This window comes from Phyllostomus hastatus, unplaced genomic scaffold (assembly GCF_019186645.2).
Source record: "Phyllostomus hastatus isolate PE091 unplaced genomic scaffold, TTU_PhHast_1.1 phas_contig_137, whole genome shotgun sequence".
Lineage (NCBI taxonomy): Eukaryota > Metazoa > Chordata > Mammalia > Chiroptera > Phyllostomidae > Phyllostomus > Phyllostomus hastatus.
This window is the reverse complement of record NW_025333583.1, coordinates 3,121,733-3,149,148: the sequence shown is the minus strand read 5'-3', so window position 1 is coordinate 3,149,148 and position 27,416 is coordinate 3,121,733. Positions and strand designations below refer to the sequence as shown.

Below are 27,416 nucleotides of genomic sequence, written 5' to 3'. Positions count from 1 at the left end.
GACGGCTTCTAAACATCACAATCTATAACAGCATAAAAATTAGAAGTGGAAAGTGGTTATAAGATGGAAAACAAAGTCGTTTCTCTTGACATTTGACTTTCCTTGTCTAATGTTACTGGGATGTAGATTATTTTATTTCAGGTATATATCATGCTTTCAGATGCTTACTTCTTCAAAGCGACACAATGGACTGTAACTTCCATCAGCTTCTGTAGCCCCAGGTTTGGAAGTCATATTTCAAATCCCATTGCTTTTGTTGTAACCCCTTCTCCAGTGACTCAGACCAATGGGTGTCGGGCATGTCTTCTGTGGCAGTCAAGTTGGCTCTGCTGGCACAGGGGGTGTTATCTTCTTTGAAATCTGTCCAAGAAGATCAAAGGTAGCTGAGATTTTCATCTTAAACCACAGATTATGAGTCAACTAGGGTTGACCTAAGACACACATCTCATGTGTGTTTAGTCATAGGATGAGTCAGGGATCTAGTTGTGGGCAGAGTTAGAGTTGGGGTTCTTGGCTCACCATATCAAAAGCTTCAAGTTCTCTTTCCAGAGGGGAATATGCAAGCATTGGGGGGGGGGTGCATTTTTGGTTTTGTTTGTCCATTGTTATGTTTTTCCTCTCACTATCACCAGACAAAGATACTAATTGCTTCAAAAATAAACTTAAAAGCTTCCAACAAGCTAACATTGAGGACAAGTCATCAAAGGGATGTCTGCCTCCTGCATGTTTAGAGGTAAAATTGATATTTTATAGCTAGGGGAAGAGAAAAACAGGGCAATGAAGTGCTTTTCATCCCAGATCACAAACCAAGTGGGTGGTAAAGCTAAGACTACAACTCAAATACAGTGTGTAATGCTTAGCCATACCACAGTGCATTCACTCAGACTTTTTTGGTTGACTAGTATTGATGTAACCAAAAGCATCTCTTCAAAATTCCGCATTTCACTGTTATTTACCAGGCACCTACTATGTGCCTGGCAAAGATTGAAGAAACCATATAAAGTAGTGAATCGCACAGACAAGTTTTTGTTGTAAAGGAGTTTACTTTCTGGCAAAGATCAATTTTCTGCTAAAAATCACTTATATTGTTCATAAATCACTGCTTAAACACAGAAGGCAATCAAAATGCAGCCTTGGCTGTCCTTATTGTGCTCTACTCTAGACTGATGTTTCTCTCTAGGTACCAGCTCTATCCCATTGGCATGAGGACTCGTTTCCACCTATGTTAGTGATGGCCACAGCATCCCCGATCATCTTTCTTGGTAACTGTGCTTGAATATGGGGACCACTCAGTCACAAGGAAAATGTTTTTATTCAAGGAGATTTTGAGTTGGAAGAATGGCGATGGAGTGGGCCATTTTTCCTAAATTAACGTAATATTTACATTGCAATATCAGTTGAGCCACTAATTCTTCGTTTGCACATGTAGCAGGTAAGTTGTCAGAACAGCAGTTGCTCAACTTCTAGTCCTTAATGAATTGTCAAGGGTGAGCAGAGCTCAGTGAAGGAGATTCAAGGAATCACAGACTCCACAGAGCACAGAGTACAATAGTTCCTCAAAACATCATTTTTGGACAGATCTTGCTATTCACATTTTATTGAGCCCTGTGTATTTCCTCCATATCACTTAGCGCAATTAGAATGAATCACATTTAATTACTTAAAAAAATATTTTCCTCAGTCAAGCATGGTTAAGTGGTTGACAACAAGGACTCAGAGCCAGTCTATAAAAGCTGATATCCTGCTTCCACTACCAACCAGCAGTGTCGCCCAGGACCCATGACTCAACTCCTCTGGTCAATTTCTTATACGTAAAATAGGAAGACTAACACCTTACTCATAGAGTTTTGAGACCTTGATGAGTTAATATTTATAAAGTACTTAGAACAGTGCTTGGCATATAACAAGAAAGTCACTACCTAAGCAGTGAATAAAAATAGTATATACCCTTTCTACTAGTAACAGGAAGAGGAAGCACGTGTTTAATGACCGCTCATATTCTCCCCTGTAGCTATGGTGGCATGGGGACTTGTTCGATAAAGTATTACCATTTAATGAAGAAATACATGAAAGTTTTGAGGCCAAAGATATAACAAGGATCTATTCAATACCATACATTTTAGTGCTCTAGATTCATCAATAGTATCATAAGGCTAGTGCTGCTATGGATTCAATGTACCTCCCTTGTAGCTGCACCAACATCGATTCATTTGACATGGCAGAAAACCTGCAATGTAAGAATCAAATCTGCACCACACAGGTTAGGCAACCGAGGTTTCAAAAGGCGGAGTAACTTATCCATGATCACAGCAATAGTTGGAGCAGAGCCTATGATCAAATCCAGGTCATTTTGATGCTAAAGTCTGTATGCTTTCCATGCTACACAGTCTTAAATCAACAGAGTGCTTGATGATACCAAGTAGGGAAAACTGAAATTCGCAAAGAAAACTCACAAGGGCATAAGAAAACCAAAATTCTAGGCACTGATGTAAGAATTTATCTTTCAAAATATATCCCATCTCCTATGTTGCCTCCTAAGCAAACATGAGGCCCAATAATTTTAGCAATATTTCACATTGCTTTACCGATGTCAGTTCATTGCAAAACTAGAGTCTAAGTTTGAAATCGTCTGTAGTTCAGTCTGTAAAATATACTTAAGCAAACTATTAGTACTGATGAAGTTCAGGATTAACAAAAAATGCACATAAAATAGTTTCCCAATGAGAAAGTGAAGAGAGAATCACTTTAATGGTGCACACTTGGAATAAAACCAAGTTAAAAATCATTAAATCCTTAGTCATAAACCATGATGTATAAATGACAACTCATAGGCCATATATATGCTTAGATTTACAAATTTGGAAAGGGAGGATGAGCAGAAGAGCCCGGGCAGTTGTTGCAAATGACGCAGAACTACCAAAGGAACCCTCGGAACTCACTGCACAAAATGTCAGGGAGGACGGAAATGGCTTCATGACACGTCTCATCTGCCCTCCTGAGCTGAGTCTGCGTACCGTTACATTTCATTGTTCTATAATGTCTGGTAATGGGGTTATAGTAGGACATATAGAGCAAAGGGCAGCAGTAAATACAATGCAATGCAATAAAAATACTGCTTCTCAAAAGCACAAAAAACTGCTCTTACTTCTAACCAAGACCCAGGACACAGATGCAGGGGGATCTTGGGGAAGAACAATGCATCAGCTATGACTACCACCTGAGGGGTAGTGTCACCTCATTAAATAGCTCTGATCTAATCTTTCATTGTTTTTTTTTCTTTTATTAATTCTAGATTGAGGGGAAGGGAGGAAGAGAGAAGGGAAGAATCACCAATGTGAGAGAAATATCGATCCATTGCCTTACACTTGCCCCAACTGCGAACCAAACCCGCAATCCAGGCACATACCCTGACCGGGAATCAAATCAGGGATCTTTCGATCTGTGTGGAATGGCATTCAACCAACGGAGTCACACTGGCCAGGACAGCTCTGACCTAATCTTTCTCATTCCATAAAATATCTCCAAGCAAATAATTCATGTTCAGCTGATCACATCTGGAGGTTAAATGCGTACCCCTCTGTTTAAAAACATCATTCGAAATCCTTTGCAGGGGACAATCACTCCTTAAGATCTAAAACAAGCCAGAGACAGAAACAGGGAAAACACAAAAGTCTTTTTCCTTGTTTGTCTTATTTGTAACTGGATCTCCTTTTTGTCTTGTGAGTTGCTTTGTCTGCTTCGCTTCCATTTAAAAGCTGTGCATTTACAGCTCACTGACTATGGTATAAAAACACACTTTGTTTTATTGCCGCACAAAATCAACTCTTCACAGCAACTGAATGGCAGGAAGGCAAATTTCAAATTTAGTTATAGCAATTGACCAAGGATTCCTATGGTTCCACCAAGTTACACCCTCATTTACTCATAAGGACTCTGGGAGGTGTTGGAAATGAACTTGGTTACAGAGAGGCGATGGGTGACAGAGCACCAGGCTGAGGCTGGCTCTGGCCCAGAGAATGGCATTTGAGTCTCACCTGTCCCACTCATTGTTCCTGAAAATTCATTGGAAGGCTGTACAATTTAACTAAAATTTCAGTTCTTTCAACCATAAAAATGAGAGGTTAAACTAGATGACCCTAAGGACATGTTCCAGGTTTTGCCTCCCATAAAAATAAAGCAAGCACATGGAGTCTGTGGTTAGAGCTGATAAATGGAAGACCGACTCCATTTGCAAATGACCCAGAACCTGGAATAAAACACAGAGAGAGGAGAAACAGACTTAGGGAAGCAAAGGCGAGTGGAAACGGCAGCTGTCATTGAGATGTTCTAATTAGGAAACCATCAGAGACGGACTCTTATGGAATTTCTTCTATCCAGACGCATTTTGTCCAAGTATTCAAAACTCTTTTCTCACCACAGACCTAGGAGGTAAGTGCTGACCCATTTTGCATAGGAGGAGAGCATTCCTTAACACGGGGGTCCCCAACCTCTGGGTCACTGACTGGTACCGGTCCGGGCCTGTTAGGAATCAGGTCACACAGCAGAAGGGGAACTTTTTAAATGCAATGCACCTGAATCATCCGGGAACCATCCCCCCTCCATCTGTGGAAAAATTGTCTCCCACAAAACCGGTCCCTGGTGCCAAAAAGGTTGGGGACCGCTGCCTTAACATGTCCAAGGCGTCTTTGGAAAGACAAATTTACATCAGGGTCTGTCAAGCCCAAAAAACAAAAGAAAGTGCCTAGAAATTTACATCAGGGGCGGTCAAGTTCAAAAAACAAAAGAAAGACGTGTATTTTGAAACAAGCAAGCCAAATCAAACAAAAAAGACAGACCCGAACTCACAATTTTGTCAAAAAGCAGCATGACCCTCTTTCACAGAAAGAGAGAGAGAGAGAGACAGGGAGAGAGACAGGGAGAGAGAGAGAATGCACACTTAAGTCTTTTGGAAAGCCTTCTGAGCAAACAAAAGTACGTGTGAGTGCTCCAGGGCTGAGGAGTGTGGCCACGGTGGAATGTTGTGGCGATACAAATTACAGAGAAGATACAGGGCTTTTCATCGGGTGCCCTCACCCGCAGATGTCTGGGGGATGAGAGTGGGAGTCCCTGCCAGCCACCCGGCCCTGCAGTTCTGACACCCTGTAATCGTTTGTTAGATTCATAACCTCCTTCGCCGTCCTCATAGGGCCGCTGTATTTGGACACATTTCACTTGGGAAAAAAAAAAAGTCACAGCGCAATTAATTTTGCCTCGAGAATTTCACAATATCCTTTGAGATCACAATAACCCCGAGGATATTGTGCAATTGGGGCTGGGAATCTCTTGCCTAAGTTAGAACTTTGTGAAGGGAAAAAAAATCGGGTGAAAGTGGGGGAACTGATCTTAATTAAAACAGTGGAGTTAGCTTGAAGGGGCGAGAGTGAGTTTACCAGCGGCTAGTAATCTTGGTAAGAACTTATCTCCTCCAAGTTATCCCTTTGAATAGCCCTATCTTCTTACAGTATTTTTCCATGAAGTTTGCTGTTGCTTGTCCTGAAAAAAAAAATCATGCTAGGTTTTTTTTCCCCCCTTCTCTCTGTGACATGCCTTCTGTATACTACCCTGACTCATCTTCATTAATTTAAAACAATATAAATAAGCAAATATATGACTCAATAAATGGGATGAGGAGGGAGAAGAGGTTGATCGGCCAGCCACCCTAGTGCTACGTTTTAATTAAAAAGCCTGCTTCACACACTATCAGTGAGCTTTCAGGTGACCTGTCATGACCAGCTCTAATTGCAAGCATGTCGTTCACTCTTTCATAATAAATTGGCAGATTATGCTAATATAAGAAAAGGAAGCTATAAATTTTGTGTGCCAGACAAGCTATGCCATCGATTTCATAATTCACGATAAGTGCTTGGAAGAGGAAGGTGGCTAAGGACAGGGTTTCACAAACGGAATAAAATGTTACAGGAAGATAAATCGTTAGATGTAGTTGACAAATAGGTGGAGAAAACCATTGCAAAATATTATGCTTTGCTAACAGTCAAACACTCATAGATTCACTGCCACATTATATCCGTATTAATCTTTTAATAGGGGGCCTGTGATAATAGCAGATACACGTCAATTATGGAGATAACTACTTGACGTTTTCTTAGAAGTATGTGACTGAAAAAGTCCTAAAGTTTCCCTTGATTGGGAGTAAAATTTTCTTCCTTCAGGAGAGAAAGAAAACAGCATAAAATAAGGTAATGGTAATCGCACCGATGAAGTTTTAAAGATCACTGCATAGCTTCTTATGTTCTGTTCCTACATGATCTTCTCTGGAAAAATCACTAGGTTTTTCCACATTCTTATGAAAAATGATGCTTTGTGATGGCAGTGGGCATTTGGGGGGCTCACTGGGAAATCTGGGGTGGATCTGTGCTGAGATAGGAGCTGGACACACAGTTAAGTGCACATCATATATTACACTGATGGCCAAAGAGAGTTGTTTTGTCTTTAGTCAAAGGATTGGATTTTTGTCCTGAAATTTACTTTCAAAACACATGAAACATCTTGTCATAAGCCTGGAAAAATAAAGCATACTTATGCCACATTATTATGAGCATAATAATCATCGGTTTGTCTATAGGTTTCGCTTGTCAATTTTAGAAAGGTATAGCCAACAAAGCAAAGCTAATTAAACATTCAAACCTTAAACTTGCATTTAATCATTTTTATCTTGTGTGGAGTCAATGCACACACACATGCACACACGCACACACAGACATATCCATACCACCTACATACAAGTCAGCACCTATTCCAAATATAATGAGTCATCCAGTATTTTTGGAAATGTCTGGAACCTTTATTATACTGATCTTTACTATATTTGATAAATGCTTGTCTTATAACATTCATAGCTTTTTGTGTGAAACTGTCACGTGGTTTATCACCATTCCAGTATGCTGAAAGGTAAATTTATTTATTCCAAAAGGTCCTAACTGGGTAAGTTCAAAAACCTTAAATGTGATTTGTCCCCAATTGATAGATCTCATTTAATAGTGAGCTGATATAATTTTATATGCTATAAAAGTAGTCCATAATTGTTTTTTCTTATCATTATAATTTGTAGATAATTTTAAAATAAGTAAATAATTAGTTGTTTTTTAAGCTAAAATGATATCTATTTTAAAGTATTCTGAAATAATAGTATTTGGAAAATATTCCAATTTTTTTAAAGCAATCTTCTCTTGAATTTGGGAATTAAAAAAATATTAGAAAGCAGCCCTGGCCAGTGTGGCTCAGTTGGTTGGGAACATCGTCCCATACACCAAAAGGTTGTGGGTTCGATTCCCAGTTAGGACACATACCTAGGTTGCAGTTTTGATGCCCAGTCAGGGTGTGTATGGGAGGTAACCAGTCAATGTTTCTCTCTCACACTGATGTTTCTCTCTCTGTCTTTCCCTTCCTCTCTAAAATCAATAAACGTATTTAAAAATATTAGAAATCACAGTACCTATTCATCTTCCAGAACATTCTTTCTCCTTGTGGTTTTAATCTCCCTAAAAATCCCTCAACAAATTAGTTTTAGGCTGAGAGTGATTTTCGTTTTGCATACGCAAACCTACAGGATTCAGTTAAAAGCAGAATACAAGTCGACAATATGCTATCTGTGACATTATCAAGCAGATCTCTTTATTAGCTTCACCAGTTCCCTGGTGGGCACATTTGTGATTGTGGGTTAAAGGACATTGTGTAGAAGAACCATTTGTAAATGTTTTACAAATGCATTTTTCCTGTTTAGAGTTATTTCCTTAAAATGCATCCTGCCAGCACGACCCCCTTGAACGCTGTCTCGTGTTTTAAGGGTTTACGCCACCCCTTCCAGATGCATCTAGGGTCTAAAATTGTTTTTCCTCTCTTCTAAGAATTCTGTAAACCTCTAAAGAATAAGTAATATTAATAACGGGCCTGAGATATAATCCTTTAAAAATACGTGCATTAACATAATTGTACGGTGCAAAAGTACAAAGAGGACTAAAAGAATAAGAGCACAGCTAAGCAATCACATTTGCTCAGGCTTTGCATTATGTTGAACTTTGGTGGAATGAATCCAAGATGGAATTAAATCCAAATGTTTCCTGCTTTCTTCCGTCTTAATAGCTTCATATTTCCTTCATTTTTATGTCTTCCACAGTTTTCACATTTAAAATTGTCATCTTGGAGAACACTGAACATATTTATGGTGGGTCTGTTTCCTGATACATAGTCCAGTCTATCATATTGTAGTAGTTAGTAGACAACAAGAGAGATTTTGGATTTATATATAATAGAAAATTTTAAATCAGGGAGGAAATGGGACTAGATCATGCCAACTTCAAAACAAATCTTCCCTCATACTCCAAATGTTATGAGGATATTTTTAAAGTTAATTTCCCTTCATAATACGTTTACCCATTCATTAAATGACAGAAACTAATCAAATAGTCTAAGTTGATGTTATGAAGACAAAGAAAATAAGGGATTAAAAAAACAACAACAGAATAGAAGAAAATGTTAAAACTATGAGGATAGTCAATGTGTAATCCATGTTTCTATGGCTAAGAGCACATTAAGAGCTTTACTTGTACTATTTCATTTAAACCTTCCATAATATGAGGAGATGGGTTTTCTCAGTCCCTACAGGTCACAGATGTTAAGTAACTGGCCCAAGATCATACAATTAGTAAGTAATCACATCAGAATTAAATTCAAACAATTGGACTCCAAAAATCACATTTTTCCTTTCTTCTTTGAGGAATCTCTGCAAATATTATACTTCAAGACTGCTGCAAAAGAAAAAAATAAGAAGGGGGAAAGGTAGAGGAGAAGGGGGAAGAAGAAGTGGAGGAGGAGGAGAGAAAGGTTCCATCATACAATGTTCATTACCATCTGTGTACAGCTTCTCACTATTGGTAAGTCGGACTGGCATTTTCTGATTCAAACACTATGATTTGGAATGTTTACCTTCCCAACTAGTTTCTGTACAAAGAAAAGAAATTAGAGGGATGAAGAAGAGGAAGAGAAGAAAGAGGGGAAGAAGGAGGAGCAGGAGGAGAAAGAGGATGGGCAGGGAGAGAGAAACGACCACGTCATCTAGACGAACACATCCACCGACACCATGTATTACCTGGATGATGTGTACAGCCTCAGCTGCTCTAGAGGGGTGCCTCTTTGGCTCTTCCCCCTCAAAATCCAATGTCAGTGTAACGGTAAGTCATGTGAACAATCTTTGTTTCTCAGGGATGAGCCGGCCAAGCAATAAAATTAAAATGAAAAAAAACTTCATGACGCTCGCTTGTGGCATTTTAAATGGTGCCAGCTGCTGCCTAGATGAATTATACAGAGTCATGAGAGCAAGAAATCAATTGATTGGACACATTATTCTCATTCTATTCTGTAAATATTATTTTGCCTTGGTACGAGCTTCCGTTTGCACCTTGACTCATTTTGTCCACACAACCATTTCTTCCTAAGCCTTTTAAAAAAGAAGGGACCCTCTATGGCTTGGAATGAAGTTTTTCCCAATGAGAATAGCAATTACTTTCTTGCTCGCCTCCTTCATGAAATTCTTTAGTGCTTTTGGACGATTTTGACATATGAAGAGTGGGATCTTTCTGCCAAAAGTTAAATCCTAGTCCCAGACAGGTAACATGGCTAGACACCAGGCTGCACAGAATGAGCCCAGATTTTCAGATCGTAAAATACCCCTCCCCATATGTCGGCCATTGTTCAGGAGCATATGTTCAGGCTTCAGGAGTGTGATACTTTCCAGCCCACCATTGTTTTCATAGTGTACGTATCCAAATGCTTCATAAAACTACACCCCCGCAAATAGGTAGGGAAAAATAGAGACTTTTCTTTTACCAGAAGATTATCGCATTTTACCTTAGTCTGAAGATGACTTACAAAAGATAATATATTTAGTGATTTGCTAAATTATTACAAAGGAAGAATATAGAAATATAAATGGAAGTATAGGTTTCTCCGAGGCGTGAAGCACATGTTAGTCTAGTCTTCTCTCCTCAAGTTTGGAAAAATGTTTTCATATCAGTGACGCCAATTCCTGTATTGACACAACGTTTTCCCAGCTGCTGAGTTTAATCGATGTTACCGCTCCCTTAATATTACCACTTTTGTTATTATCAGGAAAACACAAACTTACATTTGAATCTTAAGCCCTACTTTGGAATAAAATTACATTTATCATAGACCTTGCGAGAACTGTATTTTTTGAAGAGAAGTACAATGAAGAGTTTCTTCCCTAACTGGCTTCACGGGATACTGCCAACTGTATCCAGGCCTTTGCTGACGCTAGACCCATGCCACCCATGTTACCCGTTTGTGACAGAGCAGCGTCTCTCGGCCGTCAGTCCAGCTCCCCTTGCATTTCATGGATTGTGACAAAGCTCTCCCTCAGGTCTGAAACTCCTCGACTTCAAAGGTCTAGTGGAAATCTCACGACTTCCTGAAATACCCGGGAAACGCCTCTGACCCTGAGTAACCCTTTCCCCCTGGAAAGGTGGGGGGTGAATGACACTCAAACTAAACCTAGAGAGACCTGCTAGGTGCCATCGGCCTCGCTGGAGGGAGGGGGTGTTGCAAACGTCCGCCCTCACAGTTCCCATTCTCTTCTTAAGAAGGATGTTCCAGATGGTATGTATTAACGTGTGTTTGTAATGCTTCTGGCACAGGGTAGTTGCAAGATAAGCAAATATGAAGTAAACAGAGATGAAAAAAGAAAGTCACTAGTGACAAAAAACTGGAAGCATTAGGTTTCTAAGAGCCTTTGGAGAATTAGATACAATAATAATAATAATAATAATAATAATAATAATAAGGCTAATTGATTTTTATTTCAGGTATTGTCCCAGAGCTAGAAAACAAAATGAAATATTGTAAGATACAGACTCTGCTTTTTATAGTAAGTTGTTTAAAGGTTGTTATTTTCTAATAATGAATAAATTTCACTTGGTAAACACGGCAATGAGATACTCCTATTGTCCCTGCCCTTACTCATTTTCTGATTCTGCCACACCACTTATCATTTTGTTTCTGAAATTTGTGTGACATGACTGGGCCTCGGGCATGCTGCGTGTGTTGTGCTGAATTGCCAGGCGACTGAAGACCCGCATGTCTCTCGAACCCAAGCACACAGACCCTCATTTTCAGTCATGGACTTTCAGGGCAGCTAGGCTGGGCCTTAATTCTCTGGTAGCTTTTGCTCTGTTGGAAGCCATGGTAGTAGGAACCAAATTCAACCGTCAATAATGCAATCATAAATTATTCAATTTACTGAACTGAAACATGAATCATATCTGGTCCGGCCTCCTGCAAAGCTCAAATGTTGAATGCTGTTGTCTTTATAATTTCCATCCTTTCCAGTCCCTGAACTTATATTTAAGTTCTTCTTGCTTGAAGTATCAGAGTCTAGCTCGCTGTGAGACAGCTGTTCAGGGGTGTGTTGTGTTTCTACACTTCTGAAGAGAATAGGCACTGACTGCTTTTGTTCCAGGCTACCTTCAAGGATGTGTGTAGGGCAAACAGCCTGGGAAGACACAGACCATGCGTCCGGAGCCAGCTCAGGGTTCTTCTGTGACCTCACCCACTACCTCTGCAGGCATCCGGTAACTCTCTTTGCATCGCTCTGTGCAGATTGGAGCTTAAAGAACTGGCAAAAGAAAACTCAGAAACTTTCGCTGTTCTACTCCTGTGAGTGATAAAAGGCCCTTTGTCTCTGATCCAGAAGTCTTGTGTTTTCTGCGCAGACCCATGAATCTGTGGGAGGTTAACTTGTCTGCTGGCAAGACGGAGAAAATCTGCGTCCCTTTATAGTTCTGGACCCATTTCCATTCCTTTTCCTCATGAGAAACTTTCTTTGACTGATCCCGATGTGCCTATTAAAACAGGATAATTCAGTGTTTCCCAAACCTTCCCTGAAAATAAAAGCTCCTTAGAGAACACATTCAATGACAGACTATCGGGCTTCTCCTAGAAAATCTGATTCATAGGTCTGAATTGGTGCATGGGAATATTATCTTTTTTAAAAAAGATTTTATTTATTTATTTTTAGAGAGGGAAGGGAGGAAGAAAGAGAGAGAGAGAGAGAAACATTAATGTGAGGTTGCTGGGGGTCATGGCCTGCAACCCAGGCATGTACCCTGACTAGGAATTGAACCTGTGACACTTTGGTTCACAGCCCAAGCTCAATCCACTGAGCTACGCCAGCCAGGACAGAATCTTATCATTTTTAAGCAGTGCTACAGATAATTATTGCCTATGGAAATATAATGCACCTAAAACACGTATCAACACTCCAGGCAAATAGTAAACACTCAACAAATGACAGATCCTGTTCAGGTCTTCAGATAGTCTTTGATAATACTAATACCCCTACATCCAAAAAATATGAAAAAAATGTAAAAAGAGACTAAAATATAATGTTCATTATGAATAAAGTTCAACTTAGAAAATACAGCTTTGATCTATTGCCCAGGTGAGCCTGCCAGTTAAGTCGCCAAAGTATTAGATTTATCCGTTTGGTCTCAGGTAGAGCTGAAGGAGAGAGCTTCCCGTGCATAAGAGTCTCACTCAGGTGAGGCTTAAGACATGGCATTTGTTAGAAGTTTTATTATGAATTTTGACGTAGGAAATGGAGAATGATAGGGATAAAAGGTAACAACAAGAATGATAAAATATCAAAAGGAAGACATGGAATAATCTGATCATATAGCTAATAATTGTCTTTCACTTTGATTAGTATTTAGATTTTAAAATTCTCAAGTCCTAATCTTGTGACTGAGAGCTTAAAGAAATTCACTTAAGGCTATGTGGTGAATAAATGTGACAGCTAAAATTCAAACTTCCACTCTGAAGTCCTATAACACTGTACGGTAATTCTAAGCGATAAACAGTGGTTATACTGAAGGAGGAATCACCAGGAAAAGAGAAACTTGCTTCAATAATGAACATGAGAAAGAACAGGGCATATAGTGAGGTTCAGTGACTAACAAACATAAAACAATTTGATTCTACAGGGAATTTGACTTTCCCATTTTTTCATTTTGATTTATTGAGACCTCAGTATGTCTTGGCTCAGTGAAATACGCTAGAGGAAAAATACAATAAAACTTACATCTTATAATAAAAGTTTTTATAATTAAGGGGTATAAGCCAATATAAGGCTCCAGGCTTGGTCATTGTCATCCACAATTGCACACTACATATATGGCACATGCAATGGAGACTCCTAAGAGTGACTGATTATTCAGACATGGGCAAGAAGTAGGCATCAGGAGGAATGTTTTCAGAAGTAGTTCTCAGGTATTAGGTATCAACATTCTTCTCTAACACAGACTTGAAAAAGTCTAGCCATTATTTATATAATTAGAACAGTTTGTGTGACATCGATTTAACGTGGTAGCTAAAGAGAGTGGACTAGAATGCACGTTCATGAACAATGACGACTTCACTCTACTAGTCAGTGGAGGCAGTAGATAAGCTGGTTACTCAGAGAACAGAACTCAGTCCTAATAAGGGGTAACTTAGTAAGGTAAAGAATAATCGGCCTAGTGAGGGATAACCCAGGAAACTCTAGTATCTGGAACGGTACATTCATTCGAGTTCTTAACAGGGATTCAATAGAAAAGGTTCACCACAGTTTCAAACTTCCCAGAATTGAATGTTTAAAAAATGAAAAAGTATGTGGCTACATTCTCCTAAAAATACAATCTATAATTTGCATCGTTCCTCTTCTAGAATGATCTTTCCCTCAGTCTTCCCATGACTGATTTCACTTTTTAGTTCCAATGTTTCTTCCTCCTCAAAGACATTATCATTCTGTTGAAAGAAGCATGTAACCCAATCAATCACTCTATCATGCCATTCCATGTGTTTCCTTCGGAGGATTAATCATAATCTACGTGCATTTATTTGTTTCATAATGTATTGCTTGCCTGCATCACCGGTATATAAACCATCAAGGGCACAGGCCTGATTCATCTCCTTCATAGCTACATGCTCAGCACTTAGGACCTCATCCATAACAGTCACTTGTTACATAATTTATTGAATAAACTAGTCATAGTTTTCATGTTTGCACCAAACTGTCAGATCACTCAGGATTCACTCAGCTGCTAAAAATTAATACCTGGAAGCCCGTGGCTCCATCACAAAGCTGTATGATCTTGCCTCATGAAGTTCCCAGGAAAGGAAGCACTGGAGGTTACTCAGCAGCTTCACACCATCGTTAACAAGCCGGGTCCATGTTATCTTTCAGCTTTGTTATGGTCAGGAGCTTGGCCCTTCCACGGGCCAGGTCATCTCACGTCTGCAAGATGCTGCAGCCCTCCTGGGTTACCGTGACCAGGGAAAACTGGGATTGTCTCCTACCTTATGACGGATACGATTCAAGAACAAATCTTTCTGAACAGAATGTAGGAAACTTCCCCACCCAGTTCAATGCTCAAGATGCCACTGAAAAATCCATAAAGAAAGCAACCACAAAGAACACAGGACCATGATGATTGGTTCACACCAAAGGTTTTGCAAACCTTTTGACTGTGACCCACAATAAAAATACGTGTGTACATCAAGGCATGGTACGTAAGTATACGTAATTGTTAATAAAATATTTTTCTTATCTTTGATCTAGGAAAAACACTCAGAAACGCTCTACTCTGTATTGTTTGAAAGGGATATGTAGCCCACCAATTTGGTTTTATCCTCAGTGACCGGATGGGGCCCACAGCTGGGACGGCACTGTCTTCGACCAATCACAACGTCCTTCTCACGCTTGGCTCTGCATAAAGTGAAGAGAACGCGGCTGCCCAAACCGACCTGTGATCGGGGGAAGGAGAAAAATGGCCCTGGCAGAAGCAAGGTGCATCTGCTGAGTGTTTACTAAATTATTTTTAATATCTACAGTTTATTGGAATTTCCATATTACATGTATGAGTATTGCATGGTGAATGAATATTAACTTCAAGGAAAACTCTTAACTACCTATAGCTACCAAAGACAGTAATACAATTAGTTCCTGGAGCCCTATCAACATCAAAAGTATGTAAGGATTCATTTTGTTCATTTTTGTTTATTTGTTTAGAAAGGTCACCTATAAATGAAATTAGAGCTTAAATATCAGGCTGGCCTAAAATATCAACTAAGTGGGGCCTTCTCAATTTCCTTGAAGGTTATCATAAAGTATCCCCGCTTCCCCAGGATTTCACCGCAGGCCTTCCCATTGGCTGTCTTGCTGACAATGAAGGGCTCTACGTTGATGTTTGCCGCCCAAAGTATTCCTGCCAAAGTGCTGCAGAGACTGCCCGCCTCTGAGATGCCTCCGAAATATGCAAACTTAAGTCTTATTGGCTCTTTCTCTGAACTAAGGCCTTGCTTCCTTCAATACACCCTCTTAATCTTCCCTTGACTTTTCCTTCTTGACTATGTATCTCTATTTTCTTCTAATGCTAGCATTTTTCAAAAATTCCATTATTTCTAAATCAACAGTAGACATTTTAATTCTGATACCGTACTGTCTCATCTGTCTGTCATGGCATAGATTGAAAGTGTGCTACCTGATTGGAATTTCAAGGTAACTGAATGTGACTAGTCCAAGCCCCAACACTTTATTTAATTGTATTCATTTCTATTAAGCATGTCTTGAATTTTATTATAAAACTATCTGTCCTAATAGTACGTGCTGAGGATCTAAACTTTTACTGATGACTGAAATGATTTTGAGGGAGAGATTCATTTCTCTATACTTTAACAGAAAGTACATCTTAGATATCTTACCCATCAAAAAAAACAAACAAACAAATGAAACTAAACTAAAATAAGAAAGTGAAAATGGACGCAGCCTTCAGGACAAAAAACAGTGTGGCTCAAGGAGGAAGGAAACAGGGTGAAGGACAAAAAGCGACAGAGGGGAATTGAAAGGGCTGGCACTGCCACCAAAGAGAGCTAGGGTTTCTCGTTTCTGCTACCCGGATTAGTCCCGGCTCCAGCAAGCCCCATAGGTATGTCTCCACATAAACAGGTGTGCAGTGTGTAATACATGGAACGTTCTAGGACAGTTGTTTCCATAGAAGAATATAAACTGTACAATAAAATGGGTAAGCTGAGGCATGGCATACCTCCATGATAATGTCCTAGAGCCAGGGACAGATTTAGAATTCCAATGAGCATCCCGCATCCAAACCTACTTTCTGTGACCCCATATGTCCCCTTTGAATCAGGCCTAAGAATAGTCTGGCCAGGACGGAAAACACCCTCTCTGCCCATGTGGAAACCGAGCCAGGCAAGAGCCAGGCTCACCTTGAGAGGAATGTGGCTCTCCACCAGGCAGTCAGGGTCACTCAGCAAAATTATTTTCGCAATTGCACTGGCCTTTCCTCCCTGGCGCTGGCCCAGAACACGCTGAGCTCTGTCACCACGCCACACTGCACCGGGCAGCTCTGCTCGTGGAGCAACCCAATGATTGCAATACCGGAGACCACGGCTGCCCTGAAGGATCATCCATGATCAACTTGCAGCTTCAAAGCCTTCATTTTTTTCCCCTCTCTCTTCCACATAAGGCTACTGCAGAAGGCATCACTGTGTCACCTTCTGCTTTGGACAGAAATAAAGCTTGATGAGCTATGTAACAATCTCTATTAGAGTTCAGGAAAGCAATGGGCCACACAGTCAGAGATGGGCTGCCCAATTTTCCAAAAAGGAGAAACAGGAATTTATTTCAGGGATGCTGGCCCTAAGGGGACAAAGAGACAGAGGAGCAGGCTCTCTTCTGACAAGATAAGAGGAAAGTGCAAAGCTCCAGTTGCTGGTGCTGCAGAATGGGGGTGGTAGACATAAGTAAATGTAGATGGATATTAAAATAGTTTACATTCAAGATAATATTAAATAATATAGTAATATAAACAAGAACAAAACTCATTAGTCCATGCTGCCAAAAGCTCCAGCATCGTTACTGCAGGAAGGAGAGGGCAGCATCCTGGACACATGTTCAGGGCAAGAATCATAAACCCTCAAGTTACAAACATTTCCTGTATCATAATGTGTTTTGGTTATAATGTACCTTGTATAATTGAAACAAATTTCTGGGTGAGATGGTGTAGCAAATGCTGGTGGGGCTCCCCACCAGATTCTGGGATCCCCTCAAGTCCCTATAGCATTTCTGCATGCCCTCCCCCACTTGCTGAGGGCTTAGAGTGCTCCCACCTGCAAGTTTGCTCAGAGGACCAACCTTGGCCTTGCTCAGCTGCTTTGAGTGCCCTGACCATGGCTGAGTCCGCAGACCAGGGAGGCCGTCTCAGAGCTTGACTTCCCAGCCTCAAGGCCGCACGCATTCCAAGGCCTCAGGGGCCCTCTGTGCGGGTCCCAGCCTGAGGTCGTGCCCTTGCTTCTCCTGCTCCGTGTGATGTTTCACGCATGCTTCGGAGAAAGCCCCCCCTGTTCTTCGGAACCAGCCATCTTTGGGACGTCTACTGCATCACCTGAAAAATATACCTTGCCAGGATGGGGCTGAAAGTGACTGGGCACACCGCTCCCTGGCCAGGGATACTGTCTCCCAGAGCTTCCCCAAACTGCAAAACGGCAAGATGCCAAGAGGCCCTGTCTCCTCTTCAGACCTCTCTGCGCTGCCTGAATCACGGCGACTTCACCTTAGAAATGAGGAGACGCGTTTCTCTCTGGCTGTGCTGCATGTGGTACCCACACTGCAGAGCTGAGCTGCGGGTGCCCTGTGCTCCACGAAGCCTCTTGGCAGTCACGATCGCTCTCTGTGCTGTGATTCTTTTCATTGTCTAACCTAATCACTGACAGGAGGCAGATTATAAAAACCAAACAAAAAACTAAAAAAAACCCATTCTGGTTTCTCCATTCCCCCATCTCTGCCTCCTGCATGTCAAGTTTTACAAGTCAATTCCTAGAGAGCCCCTGGCAGCATGTTGAACCTGAATTCTTGTCGCTGACGTCTGGAATCACGCACTAGGTGTAGAGATCAGAGCTCAAATCCAGCTCCCCGGGGTCTCTCTAAGGCTCTCTCGTCTCTCAGCCAATCAGCTTGACAGAATGCACTCTCCCAAAACAGGGAGGAGCAGAATGGTGTCATTTATAAAACAGCTACCTTTTAAGTCATCCACTAATAAAAAGGGATTAGTAACTAATCTGTCTTCATAGATCTTAGTTAACATCCCCACCCCAGATTGTACCTCCCTTTTTATTATCTTTTCTTTAAGAATCATTGATGTACTTGCAAAGGGGGACAAGTGGGGGCCATTGCAATAGAATCAACAATAATAGAAAAATGCAGTCATGAGCTTATCAACAAAGGGTGCTTGAAGTCATAACATTGGTTAATTATTACATTGTTCATCTGACACTCATCTGCCGATCTGTCGTTAAATCACTGGAGAAGAAGGGAGACTTTCATTAGTCTGGTAGTAAAATCATACCGGTGGACTTTTTTGTTCTGGGTTTCCTCGGGCCAAGTTGGGCCAAGAGGAGGATGCTCAGGGCAGTGGAGCAAATTCAAGGATGAAAACATCATCATTTACATATAACATGGGCAGAAGACTCAAATTATCATAGTCGACCCTCCTTTTACATAGGCCGCAGGATAGGGGGATGAAAGAGTCATCACATTCAGCTCCACCTCCTCTGTGCAATCCATCCACACGTTAGATTAGCTTCCTACGTAAGTCAATAAATAACATCTTATTAGCTCCCTCCTCTCATGTGTCATTGTGCCTTCCTGCATCTAAAACAATCACATCTGTCGAAATGTATTAACTACGTAGTAGAAGGGCAAATGCAGTTCTTATTTTTAGTATTTTTATTGACTCCCGGGTGAACTTGATTCGACATTTCATCAGCAGGAACCAATCACATTTTTATGCTCCCTCCTCCCCGGGACCTGATTTTGAGTATTCTGACAAAAGAAGGTTCCCAAGAAAGACACGGGTTCTGTTTTAATCAAGTTTATAACCTAAGAAAGCAACGTAGAGACAGACAGAACGAGCCCTGTTCAGACACATTGTTCAAACACGCTTTTAAAACCACATTCTTCATCTGGCTTTTATAAAACTCCCCTTTGGTAACAACTGTTACGGAAGACTTTTAAGGAAGCAAATTGGCAAGAACAAAATTAAATCAAAATGCCCCAGTAATACGACCAAAGTCACTTTAGAGAAATAGTTCTTAAACTTTTAAGGGGCCACCAACTCCAGAAAAGCATGTGTGTGTGTAAACATTGAAATTCTGTGGAAAAAAGTTAAACAATTAAATACCTCTGAAGCTATGTTTGAACCCCAAGTTAAAAGCCTCCATGTTAAGATTTTCCAGAAACCGTCTAAGATATGGTGAATCGTGCTAAAGTAGAGCAACGTTTACCCAAACTGTCCACCCACATTCTCCTATTCGTCACAAGGAAACAGAGGTGGAAACAAGAAGTTCGCACTTCCTTTTCCCCTCTCCCTCCTGATCATGTGGCCGTGCTGGACTTAGTGAAATTCCTCAGCTCTAATCCACGTGTCATTATCCTCTCTCTTTGCCTTACCCTTGAGGCCACACCTACCTGGGAGAACCAGGGTATTGCTCTGAAACATGAATGCCTTTGATTTTGGCCTTTAGACACTGCTCTACGTGGGCCACTGCCCACGTGGGGTGTGTCTCCTTCCCATTTTTCAAGCTAGGCTCCTGTATCCCTGTATTACTTAGAGCAACGCTAGCTGCTAAAACACAGGACTGCAAACCCTAACATGTTAGTGGCTTAACTCGTTAAAAGTTTATTTCATGTCCAGAACAGATGTTCTCTCATAGTAATCGAGAACAAATGTTTCTGTTCCCTCTGAGCAAGGCAGCCCTGCTCTTCACACTCATCCAGGGATCCAGCGTGGCAGAGAGGGTGAGGCTCGCACATCTGGGGCCGCCGCTCGCACACGTGTTCCCGGGGTGAGCGCTAGTCACGTGGCCCCGCGTGTGACTGAAGGGGTGGCAGTGGGGCTGCAGTTGTCATGTCTGGAGTAGCAACTGCTTCCAGCAACAGTCATGCCCAGGGGAGACAGTCACGGATTTGGGGGCCACCAGCCGCCTTTGCCTCGGCACCTTTTTGATAAGCTCCTCCCTCACTGGGCCCTGCTTGAGAATCACTTAATATGCACCGTCCGCGTGTGTCCTAGTTATTATGATTGCTGGGACGACAAATTTCCTAAATCTCAATGGCAGATTTTTGTGCAGACATAAGATTTCAGTTCATCTGGGTCAATACCGAGGAGCACAATTGCTGGATCGTATGGTAAAAGGATTTTTATATTTGTAAACTTACTTTTACCAAGTGAGCTCCAAAGTAGCCTCCCCATTTTGCATTCCCCAGAGCAATTAGTGAGAGTTCCCGCCCTCCACACCCCTACCAGCACGTCATGTGGTCAGTGTTTTAGATTTGGGGTGTTCCACTGGGGTGTGTGGTGGTGTCCCGCCGATGTTTTAAATTTGCATTTCCTGGATGACATGGGATGTGGAACACCTTTCCATATGCTTATTTTCCATCCATCTGTCTCATTTGGTCAGGTAAGACCTTAGGACCATATTTTAATCAGGTTTTTTAACTTTTTAAAATTTAAAGAATTTTCTGTATACACTCGATAATAGTCCTTTACCAGACATGCTTTTTGCAAATATTTTCCCTGAATCTGTGGCTTGTCTTCTTATTCTCTTGAGATAGTTTTTCACAGAGCAGAGATTTTACTTTTAATGAAGTCCAGTTTAACAATTCTTTCTTTTATGACTCATGCCTCTGGTGTTGTGTCTAAAATGTCATCGCCATACCCAAGGTCATCAATATTTCTCATATGTTATCTTCTAGGAGTTCTTCAGTTTTATATTTCAAATCTGGGTCTGTGACCCATTTTGAGCTAAGTTTTGTTAAGGGTGTAAAGACTGTTTCTAGATTCACTTTTTATGCATGTGAATGTCCAGTTGTTCTAGCACCATGTGTTGCTTAAAAATCTTTTTTGATCCTTTTCCTCATTTATACTCCTACCTTTAAAAGCAACCATTCACTCTTCAAAATCACCCAGAAATCATAGTTTCGTTCAAGAAGTTAAGATGGCTATCCCCTTGGCTGTTTGCAACTCCTCCAGTGCAGCTGGGTTTATTCTGTGACACCTGTAGGTTGAACTGACCTTACCCTGCGGGGCCTTATTAAGGCCCTAAGAATAATAACTGACAACAACCTCTGTGATTAGCTGGGCCACAATGTATGAACCTTCTTTATAGCTGATCTAGTTCTTTCTTTTTATCTCGATTGCAGTGAGTAGACTCTTGCTTGATGGTGTGCGGTCATATTTCAGGGTTCTAGCAACCATAGCTTATTCTCTAGAACAAAGTTTCTGCCTGTTGTTCAGACTCGCAGCTCCAGCTTCCTGACTGATCTCTCCAGCCTTTGCAGGCGTCTCAGAGATGGGCACCTCAGCCCCCCACTCCTTGCCTACCGCTTGCTGTCAGGCCCCTTGCTCATCTTCTCTGTTACCCTGCACCTGGATCCCCCGTGATCATCTATCTTTTTTAAATGGGCTGACTTACCTCTCGGTAAAGATCATCTTTTGTCTATCCTGCCGAAACCCAAACCTACGTCCTGTTCATTTCCTTAACTGGCTCTCACATTCTTCTTGGGTAATAAGACCATTTTGAGTTTACACTACTCACGGTTACTGAATGCCTACAGAAGAAAGACAAAGAATCTATTCATCAGGTCCCCAAAAGAGTTGGTTTTGCCCAATTTTGACGCATGTGTGTACATCCTAATTCTACGCATACAACAGAGACTGTTATTTGTCAGCTAAATCCGTTCTGCTTCTTTGAGAATAATGGGGTGTATGTGGATGGACAGCTGGCTCAGGTACACTATGTCTTCTGGAATTGCTTCTCACTTTTCTTTCTGCTAGCTGAAAATGAGAATGAGAAGATGGACATTCTTGGAAGCTACAAATTGAAGATGTCAGAGCTGCCCTACTGTCCAGAGCATGACATCCATAAACAGAAAATCCTTCCTCCTATGTGCCATTAGGAGACACAAAATAAATTTCTATTGTCCTGAATCATTGTCTTTTGGGTCTCTTTATTATAGCAACCTAGTCTTCCCTCTCATGAATACAACATAATTAATAAAAATCATATATTGATCATTGAAAAGAAAGATATTTTTTTTCATTTTTCTACAGGTTTAAAGAGCTGATTAAACACCAAGTGAATTTAAATAGAAAAATAATTAAAATACCATGCATGTTAGAAACCACTTAAACTTTCATTTTCCTACTTGCTTCACTTGCCACTCCTTTTTTTTTCTCAAAGTTAAATTTTTTATTGTACTTTTCCATGACCATTTAGCCCCCTTATACCCTCCTCTCCCCTGCAACCACCACACTGTTGACCATGGCCATGAATCCTTTTTCCTTTTTGCTCAACCCCTCCATCCCATCCCCTCCCCTCCCCTCCCTTAGCTGTCATCCTGCTCTCTAGGAGTCTGTCTCTGTGTTGTTAGTTCAGTTTGTTCATTAGATTCCGCATATGAGTGAAATCATATAGTATTAGTCTTCCTCTGCCTGGCTTCTTTCACTGAGCAAAATGGACCTGCCTTTTGACTAAGCCACTCCTTTCTTATGAGGCGAGGTGGAGAAGAGGGGAGACCTCAGCTAACATCTGCCTCCTAAGTCAGGTGAATAATGGGTTACAGGAATCTGAGCGACCATATTTTAGTCTCATGGGAAGATACTGCATCTGCAATGTTCACGGAAGGAGCTTACATTCTTTAGGCAGCAGGTACCGCACAAAACAAGAAGCAAGGAAAAAAGAAGATAAAAGTCTAAGATATGAGTAATCTGGGGCAATTATCAGGTTAAAAATTTAATAATTTCTGGAAATATAAGAAACTTCTATACCAATGGTTCATAGACAAAATGAAAGGAAATTCTGTACTAATGGCTCTCAAACTATTTAGGGCAACAGGTTGCCCTGGGAAGTTGCTAACACTTTGGACCCTTTTCTGGAAAAAAGCCACAAAATAATTAATTTCTTAAACATCTGCCAGCTCAGGCATATCACAGTTTAAGAACACATTTTTATGGAGGAATATTCAAAGAATAAATACCTTGCTTCTATTCATAATAAGTATATTAAATCAGCATTTATTTTATGTTTATTTGCCAATGAAGTTTGGGCCCAATGCTATGAGACCTAACAGAATACATAGGTCCTTGTCATTGAGTGGCTGACTGTTCAGTGGACATAATAGGCCTGAGGACGGATATTCACAGTAAAATGCGATGCAGTGGATACATGAGTAGCTGGTAGAGAAGTAACAGATTTAAATGTCCATCTGAAGGAGCTAGAGCTAGGTTTCCTTTCTACCTGGGCAACATTTGAGGGAGACCGAAATAAACAGAGTGGCCAGTTCTGTGGAAGCAGTATTTCAAATCTGCATCCATACATGTTGATACCAGTTATCTTCATGGAGCTCTTACTATGTGTCCAGAACCATTCTTCCAGGTGTTTGATCCTCCCAACAACCCACAGCCATAAGAAAATACTGCTCTCATTCCAATGGCAGGCTCAGTTCCAGTGCCTTTTTCCCATCATCCAATGAGGGTCCAGATTCAATCCGGTGCCTGTGACACTCTTGGCCACCATGCTCTGCAACCCCGAAACCACACATTGCCTTAGCTCTCCACTTAAAACAATGCATTAGAGGTCAGCAATGGGTGTGCTCATTGTAAGCCAACTGATCATACAGATTCAAGAAAGGGAGTTTATATTATCAGGCACTTCCATTCATAATAACCCAATGAAATACAAATTACTTTCCAAATCATACAGGAGAGGAAAAAAGAGTTCACATCAGTGGTTCAAAGCCACACAGCCCCAGGAGAGGAGGCCATGTGTGGACACCAGCCACAGCCCTCTCCCACATCCCACCGCTCCCCTGCACCTGCAGGACCAGACAGTTTCTGGGGTCGGAACCTTCGTGACTAGTGTGGCGCTGAAAAGGACTGAACCAAAGGCAGATCCAGAACTTGAGTCCAGGTCCGTATTGGGCAATTCAGACCAACACACAGTCGTGTGAACAATCTGAGGGAACAGCAAACTTCCCAGCCTTGCCCTCCTCCAGGAGACAGAGCAGGAAAGAGGAGGTGTGGCATGAGGTCATGTTCATCTTAGCAGACTGAATAAAAATGGATATTGAATATCAAATGAATTAAAGCAAGTTACAAGTTCTTTTTCAGTACATTTTATTGATGATGCTATTACAATTGTCCCAATTTTTTCCCTGTGCTCCCCTCCACCTGGTGGTACCCTCAAGTGATCCCTCTCCAATTTTACTCACCATGTGTGAATGTGGGACCACCCGTTCCACCGCTGCCCCCTCTCCACACCACGCCGTGTCCCAGCGCCTCTCTGCCCTTCCTAACAGTCTGGCTGAATGTGGCTTCTTTAAACCCGTGGTTCTTGGACTTCCATACAGCTCGATTTTCTGATGGTTCTCGGTATTATGTGTGTTGAGGTCTAGTTGTAATTCTTTCTGTGGTTGTGCAAGGAGGCAAAGCATGTTTACCTGCACCTCCATCTTGACTGGAAGTTATGCAAGTGACAACTTCTAAGTTAAAAAAAAATCAGTTCCCAGTATCCAGTAATAAAATAAGAAACTTAAAACCTCATCACAAATCTTTTCTAAATAAGCTGGCAATCAATCTGCATAAAGTCTCTTCACTAAATAAATGTAACATTTGGGAATATTGTCAAGTTCAAGATCTACTGAGATGTTCCTTCTAATGTTGATGTGCAATTCAAAAGTTATCATGGAAATTATACAGATTTCTGTTTATCAAACCAATCACCTCATGACAGACACTTTTAGATTTCTACTCATTTAGCTCACAGTTGGGGCTTTAGACCAAACACACTATCTCTGCACTGTTAAACACACGTTAACACTTGCAATGACGAAGCAAACAGTTGATCCTGCCATCTCCCATCGACAGACCATCATTACTCTGGTGCACACAGACACATGCATTTCAGAAGCTCATAGCACATGGCACACGTTGCCCTCAAGTCAGGTTCCTTGTTTATGCTCCCAGGAACATTTCTCTGGCATAGTTTTAGTATAACGTGTTCTCCTAGACTGATCATATGTTCACAGATTGTGAGGAGCCCATGGAAGACTTTCTGCAGTCCCGGCTACCAGCTAAAACGACGCCTGCTACCTGATCCTCATGCAGAGGAAGCTGTCATTTGGACACTGATGGTTTGATCAAGCGGGGGAGAGACTCTGCAAAATCAGGAAGCTTTGCTGTAGCTAGGGATGAAAGAGGAGTGAACAAGTCCACCCCAGCGTGAAAATAAGATGACAGCATAAAAGAATGTCAGTGTTGGAGGTCACTCCTTTTGATTTTTGCCAAGATCCCAACATCAAGTGATGTGGACATTCCAGGAAAGGCAGCATCTCCACATTCGCCCCATGGTGAGTGCAGCCCGACTGTGGAAACCACCGGGGTTTTGTGCTGGGTTTAATGCATGAAAATTTGCATGAGATAGTTTGACAGACACAGTCACTCAAGGACATGTTGCCCAATGTACTCCATTCTGCATTAGAGAATAAAAAGAAGTAATGTTTTTAGTGGAGCTGTGTATCAATTTATGAATGAGACCTGACTAGTTTTATACACTAGATGTTGTTTGTGCTGTTCTCATTTTCATCCAATCTAAAGCTAAGATCAAATTGGTTTTCTTCTTCTGAATTAGAAAAATGAAATCAGGTTTGTCCTGATAGTCTAGTCTTCCAGTGGCTTAGTACCTCCTATGGGGCGACAAGAGGTTAGGCAAACTGGATTTTGTTTCCCTTTCCCATATAAGCTGCTACCCCTGGGCACTTTTCCCAGGACGTTCACTCACTTTTATAGCTATAATGAACATGTTTACGCTTATAAAACAGGCATACCAATTGGATTTTTAAAACACAAAAACATCCATCTGGAAGAAAACAGCCCAGCTCCAAGAAAGTCTGATGTATTTATGTATTTTCTGTTCTCCCCCTTCTATATGCAGGTCACTAACAACAAAATATGAGTCACTGGCCAAGGCACTCTGTCAATGGATTCAAAACAAATCAGGGGTGAGAAAAAAAAGAAATGTGTCCTTCGATTATAGGGAATTATAAGTGAATGCTTACTGATGAAACCATTTACACTTAATTAAATGATTCTTAAACTCTCCAATGGCATATATGACATCACTCCTGTCCGCAGAAGGGTCAGCCAGTGGCCTGATGCTTCTCAAGCAGGCAGGGCACGGGGGATGGGCCTCCAGGGGCTGCTGGAGTGCCTCACCATAGTCATTTCTGGAAGCGGCTGCAATAGAGGCTGGTTCCACATATTCTGACTTCATCTATGAGCCTCCAATGATCTCACACAATGGCTTATGCACAACAGTCATTAAAAACATGCACATTCAGCCCTGACCCATGTGGCTCACTTGGTTGGGCATCATCCCACACAGCAAAAGATTGCGGGTTCAATTCCCAGTCAGGGCACATACCTAGGTTGTCACTTTGGTCCCTGGCAGGGGTACATATGAGAGGCAACCGATCAATGTTTCTCACTCACAATGATTGATTTTTCTCTTCCTCTCTTTCTCCCTCCCTCCTCTCTCTCTAAAAATAAATAAAATTTTGAAAAGCATACACATTCAGACTATGCCACAACAAGGTACTAAGCAGAGTAAAATTATTACACTAAGATGAAACAAATTTGTAGGTACAAAGTATCATTAGCTTCTGCTCTTCTGTTGAAAATAATAGGGGGGAGTTTGCATGACTGTTGGTTGAAGGGTTGGTTATTTGGAAATGATCCAAAGATGCAGTGTGAAGAGCAGAAGAGCCAGAACAGGCAAGACCTTATGTGCTGGAACTTTCTATCTGTAACTCACCCCAGTTCCTTCATCAGTAAGCGATGACTTGTTCTGGTTTTCAGAGATGCTCTGAGGGTTTGAGGATGCATGTTCTCGCAGTACTTTGTTACTTCTTAAAGCAATCAAAGTTTTAAAGAATGTTTATCTGGATTAGTTATGGTAATAAGTACCCATTGTAAAATACAGAAAAGCATAAAATAGATAATAAAATTCATCCTGGATCTTATCACCTAGAAGTGGTCCATGTTTACAACTCATATACCTAACCCTAGGATCGGTAACTACAATATATTGAAAAACAAAAATGAAAACACAATATCATTGGAAATCAAGAAAACTGAAATTTAAATCACAATGAGATATCATCATATATCCACTAAAATAAAAAAAAAAAACAGATACTCTTAAATGTTCGTCAGAATGTGTGGCCATTGGAACTT

General features: G+C 41.1%; 1 long non-coding RNA gene across 1 annotated transcript in view; it reads right to left on the bottom strand.

Annotated features, from left to right (window-relative positions):
* Positions 1 to 237: 237 nt before the first annotated feature.
* Positions 238 to 27,416, bottom strand: part of LOC123827077 — a 64,415-nt gene continuing 37,236 nt past the window's right edge. Inside the window, exon 3 of the long non-coding RNA XR_006787170.1 lies at positions 238 to 360. This is a non-coding gene — a long non-coding RNA (uncharacterized LOC123827077). The remainder of the gene's footprint in view (positions 361 to 27,416) is intronic.